The sequence below is a fragment of the Bactrocera tryoni genome, unplaced genomic scaffold, assembly GCF_016617805.1.
Source record: "Bactrocera tryoni isolate S06 unplaced genomic scaffold, CSIRO_BtryS06_freeze2 scaffold_11, whole genome shotgun sequence".
Taxonomy (NCBI): domain Eukaryota; kingdom Metazoa; phylum Arthropoda; class Insecta; order Diptera; family Tephritidae; genus Bactrocera; species Bactrocera tryoni.
Window position 1 is genome coordinate 15,519,585 of NW_024395824.1, and position 6,353 is coordinate 15,525,937.

Here is a 6,353-nt window from a genome sequence, read left to right on the forward strand (position 1 = left end):
CAAAGCGAGGTTCTTCAACACAAGGAAGGTTCGACGTCGAGAAGCTGCAATCAGAACAGGCAGCAGAACGATTTTCTACTCGGCTTGCACTCCTGCTCTCTGAGAGCACTCGTCAACAATTCGGTATAAGGGAACTGTGGGACGGCATTTCAAACTCCTTACGTATAGCTGCAACCGAAACCATTGGTTTTCGGAAAGTGCCGTGTCGCAGCGGAGAGAATACAGGCTGCCTACCTCGCAACGTTACGATCGACCACAACATGTGCGGGATGGGACAGATACCGAGAGTTGATAAGGGAAGTGAGACGCATTTGCAGACAGAAAAAGAAAGAGGGCGAAATGCGTGAGCAGACGTTCCATTGCCCGACAACAAAGAACAACAAAGCGGCGGGGGCCGATGGATTGCCGGCCAAGCAATTCAAACACGGTGGCGAAGAACTGATAAGGAGCATGCATCAGCTTCTTTGTAAAATATGGTCGGACGAAAGCATGCCCAACAATTGGAATTTAAGTGTGCTATGCCCAATCCATAAAAAAAGGTGACCCTACAATCTGCGCCAACTACCGTGGGATTAGCCTCCACAACATCGCATATAAGGTTCTATCGAGCGTATTGTGTGAAAGATTAAAGCCCATCGTCAACAAACTGATTGGACCTTATCACTGTGGCTTTAGACCAAAAAAATCAACAACCGACCAGATATTCACCATGCGCCAAATCTTGGAAAAGACCCGTGAAAGAAGAATCGACACACACCACCTCTTCGTCGATTTCAAAGCTGCTTTCGACAGCACGAAAAGGAGCTGCCTTTATGCCGCGATGTCAGAATTTGGTATCCCCGCAAAACTTATACGGCTGTGTAAACTGACGTTAAGCAACACCAAAAGCTTCGTCAAAATCGGGAAGGACCTCTCCGAGCCGTTCGATACCAAACGAGGTTTCAGACAAGGCGATTCCCTATCGTGCGACTTTTTCAACCTGCTTCTGGAGAAAATAGTTCGAGCTGCAGGACTAAATAGAGAAGGTACCATCTTCTATAAGAGTATACAGCTGCTGGCGTATGCCGATGATATTTATATCATCGGCCTCAACACCCGCGCCGTTAGTTCTACTTTCTCCAGACTGGACAAGGAAGCGAAACAAATGGGTCTAGCAGTGAACGAGGGCAAGACGAAATATCTCCTGTCATCAAACAAACAGTCGTCGCATTCGCGACTTGGCTCTCACGTCACTGTTGACAGTCATAACTTTGAAGTCGTAGATAATTTCGTCTATCTTGGAACCAGCGTAAACACCACCAACAATGTCAGTCTAGAAATCCAACGCAGGATAACTCTTGCCAACAGTTGCTCCTTCGGACTGAGTAGGCAATTGAGAAGCAAAGTCCTCTGTCGACAAACAAAAACCAAACGCTATAAGTCACTCATAATTCCCGTCCTGCTATATGGTGCAGAGGCTTGGACGATGTCAACAACTGATGAGTCGACGTTACGAGTTTTCGAGAGAAAAGTTCTGCGAAAGATTTATGGTCCTTTGCGCGTTGGCTACGGCGAATATCGCATTCGGTGGAACGAGATATCCGACGACATTGACATAGTTCAGCGAATTAAAAGACAGCGGCTACGCTGGCAAGGTCGTGTTGTCCGAATGGACGAAAACACTCCAGCTCTGAAACTATTCGGCGCAGTACCCGCAGGGGTAAGCAGAGGAAGAGGAAGACCTCCACTCCGTTGGAAGGACCAGGTGGAGAAGGACCTGGCTACGCTAGGAATATCCAATTGGCGCCACGTAGCGAAAAGAAGAAACGACTGGCGCGCTGTTGTTAACTCGGCTATAATCGCGTATTGTCTACGCCAATTAGGAAGAAGAAGAAGAAGTGAAGAAACTTGTTAATGTTGTCGACGGTGGACGTGCCGTTCTGTCTGTCGCGTTCGATTCATTAAAATAAACTCGTTGCCCATTTTCTAAATGAATTGCTAAAAGAACCACTGCAGGGTATGTTTGATGGATCGCAAATGAAAAGATACGCCAAATTTCGTCGTTGCTACTTTTATAGTGACCTATCTGGTATTATAATATTTAATCATTTGCAATGGGTAGATCGAACACAGTCATTTCGCTACCTTTGTTAACATATGTACTGTATCGACTTCACAGGTTTACAATATTTCACATTGATAAAAGTCTCAAAAGCTTTTGATAATATTTGCGAGTATAGCCCAATCCGACGATTGTCTACATTAACATCTTGCCCTGTTACTTGCCCAAGTACCGATCGCCCATTGTCCGCAACTGATCGCTGGCGATACAATTGGTATCCATCATTTCCCGTTATGGCTTCAGTAAGTAGGTCTCTTGGGCATCGCTTGGAACACTTGCCGTCGACCATACAGGGTGAATTGTAGTTGAAAAGTCCGCAAAGTAAATGTATCTTGTATTTGGTAACTACTGCATGTAATTTTGGGTCAAAATTGTCAAGCTGGTAAAATTGTTATTCGTCTCACATTATTCACAATGCCATCGGTATTTTAACATCGCGGAGATGAATGTATTCTTCTGTTTCAGCTGTTGGTTCAAACGGATGTTTTGTATGTCAATTGTTCGGTTTTAATTTTGACATACAAGGGTCAAATCACGTCAAGTGATCCATGAAAATTTCGGAAAATCACCGATTTTGAAAATTAGCAGTTCATTAGAAAGGGAACCTGACGCATACCCCGTGATATAAATATTTTGTCAAAATTCTCTTTTGTTAAAGTTATTGAATCATGAAATTTAGAGCATGATAAAATTGTAAAATTATTTTCTCATAAGCGACTGAAGATAAATCGATGAATTTTTGTGAAGTCAAAGAAAAGTGTTCGTGCTATATTATAGATATTTTCTCACAACCCATTTGTTAAAATAATAATATTTTATATAAGTTTTTGTTAAACAATTGAAATTTTTCATATGTTTTTTTCGCAAAAAAACTGAAAAGTATATGAAACAGCGCGGAAAATATTCACTTTAATAACCTGCAAAAAAATTTGTGTTCATTCCTGCCATTTCAAATTTTTTGTCCCCCCTTCCGCTCTTAAAACGTGCGCCATATTCATCGATGCCCAGTGCCCTACGTTGCTTCTGCCGCAAGAAAAGCATAAAATGATAAGAAAAATAATCAATAGCTCTAATGGAGTACTTGTTAAATAAATTATTGTCATAATAAAATTGGCGAATGTGTAACATACAGAATTAGAATAAGGAATAATCTACTTTTTTATATGAACAAAAATCGGCTCTAGAAAAGTAGAGAACGGAGAACCACATAGTAAGTGCTTAAAGCCTATTCGAATGGACAGAAAATGCTTTTGCGACAATAGATTTCAGTTTCTCCTCTCAAGTGGATGACGATTCTCAGAAAAAGAAATTCCAAAAGCTCCTGAATAAAGCAAAAGCAATAAAAAAACACCCGGAAAATCCATTAGTTTAACAACTCGAATTATGAATCAAGAGTAGAAAATATTATATGTGATTGAAAATTAGCAAATGTATCAGAAATTTCCGAAAACAACACAACAATTACTTAAAATATTTCTTATAAAATTGCAATAATTAAGGACTATTTTAGTTAGTTTACGTCACACACATTATTAAGGGGGTATTCTCATGTAATCACTTCAAAAAATCGATTTTTTTTTATATTTTGACAGTAAAACCTATTGAAAACATGCTGTATTAGTAGTATTTGATGAGTTACAGCTCATAGTCACCGAAGTGTCGTAAGCGACTGTCTACCAGGCGCCATGACAAGTCTGCAGCTGCTACGTTTCTAAACGCATTTTTCTCGAATCATCATTTTCTGAAACTGTCATGGTCCTATAAAAAAGTATTCAACCGATTGCTTTAAAATTTATATATGTTCTTCTACTCATTTATAGTTATCGTCCCTACCAGAATTGTTTATTTTCGAAAATATTTTCATATTTTTTTTAAACGATTTTTAACGAAAAAAAAGATTTTCGTGACTTTTTTTGAAGTTCAGACAACATGAACAGCCGCTATCACCATGACCAGTGAACTCCTTTTTTTGTTGGGGACTACTTTGATTTAAAAAAAAAAATATTAAGAATGTAAAAAACGAAAAAAAAAATTATTTTGTACATTTCAAAATGCAAATAAAAATATATTAAAAAAATAAAATGATTGAATTTTGTTGTCGCATAAAAAAAATGTTCCTAAAAAGTGGTAAAATGTATACGTTCACATGAGAGTACCCCTTAAATATTTATTATAAAAATGTTAACGCATTGTGAAAAATTGTTATGATGCTGAGCTAAAAAAACTGAATCTCTTAATCTGGGGCAAAATAAAAATACAAAAAAGTGTAAATTATACATTGTTCTAATTCTGTATTTTCACTCATTCGTCTATATGTACATAATAATTGACAATAATTTATTTAGCAAGTACTTTATTAGAGCTATTGATTATTTTCCTTATTATTTATGCTTTTCTTGCGGCACAAATGTCGGAAGCTTACGTAGCGCACTGCGCAGCGATGGATGTGCCATACGTTTCAAGAGCGGAAGAGGAATGGTTTGAATGAGCAAAAATTTGTTTGCAGATTATTAAAGGTGAATATTTTTCGCGTTGTGTCACATACGTATATTTTTCTTTGACTTCACAAAATTTCATCGATTTATCTACAGTCGTTTATGAGAAATTAATAAAAATAATCAATAACTTTAATAAAAAAAGAATTTTGAGAAAATATTTATTTCACGTTCTAATGCACTGCTAATTTTTAAAATCGGTGATTTTGCGAAATTTTCATGGACCACTTGACGTGGGTTGACCCACATGTCAACTGCAAACTGATGAAAATGTCGTTGACACATCAAAATATGATTTACTTCACCTTGACAGATCATGAGTCTGTATGAATAGAAATTCATAGCACTAACTTTTTTGCTGATTTCAGCACCTGTAAACAAAAATGATAAATGTTTCATTTGTTCCTTAGATGAATTGAATTTAAAAATATTATTTAATCTTGTTCAATTTATTTACCTGTTACTTTATTTACCATTTTGACGTTAAAATGGTATCCGTTCCTGCCAGAAGATTAAAGGATGTTGTAATGCATCATAACTCCTCTGTGTTTCAGATACACGTTTTGAATAACTATTCCGACGATAAAGCACAGTATCTCTAGGTTATAAATTTTCTCCTATAGGCAGGTGTTTTGTCAGTTCGAATGATAATATTATGGCTATCATGAGGCAGTCGATCCAATGCTATTTTGAACATTTGAATAACTAAATTGTTATTCTGATGAAAAAGCATTTGTAGTTCTTGGACAATGGTTCTCTTCACTTTTGGATTGTGAGCGCAAAGATTATCATCTTCCGCATATGAATTGCCCCTAAAATAAATTTTTAAAAATTTGTCCATTAATTATTTCCGATTTTAATATTTTAGTACAAACTTGAATATTATAAAAAATATTTTGGGGCCTTGAAAGTGGGCATGAAATTGTCCTCTATATATGCATATAGTATGTGTATATGATGTCATGCGCTGTTAGTTCTGCTTTCTCCAGGCTGGACAAGGAAGCACAGAAAATGGGTCTGGCAGTGAACGAGGGCAAGACGAAATATTTCCTGTCATCAAACAAACAGTCGTCGCACTCGCGACTTGGCTCTCACGTCACTGTTGACAGTCATAACTTTGAAGTTGTAGATAATTTCGTCTATCTTGGAACCAGCGTAAACACCACCAACAATGTCAGCCTGGAAGTCCAAAGCAGGATAACTCTTGCCAAGAGGTGCTACTTCAGACTGAGTAGGCAATTGAGAAGCAAAGTCCTCTCTCGACGAACAAAAGCTAAACTCTATAAGTCGCTCATAATTCCCGTCCTGCTATATGGTACAGAGGCTTGGGCGATGACAGCAACCGATGAGTCGACGTTACGAGTTTTCGAGAAAAAAGTTCTGCGAAAGATTTATGGTCCTTTGCGCATTGGCCACGGCGAATATCGCATTCGATGGAACGATGAGCTATACGAGATATCCGACGACATTAACATAGTTCAGCGAATTAAAAGACAGCGGCTACGCTGGCTAGGTCATGTTGTCCGAATGGACGAAAACACTCCAGCTCTGAAAGTATTCGACGCAGTACCCACCGAGGAAAGCAGAGAAAGAGGAAGACCTCCACTCCGTTTGAAGGACCAAGTGGAGAAGGATCTGTCTTCGCTTGGCATATCCAATTGGCGCCACGTAGCGAAAAGAAGAAACGACTGGCCCGCTGTTGTTAACTCGGCTATAATCGCGTAAGCGGTGTCTAAGCCAATTAAGAAGAAGAAGTA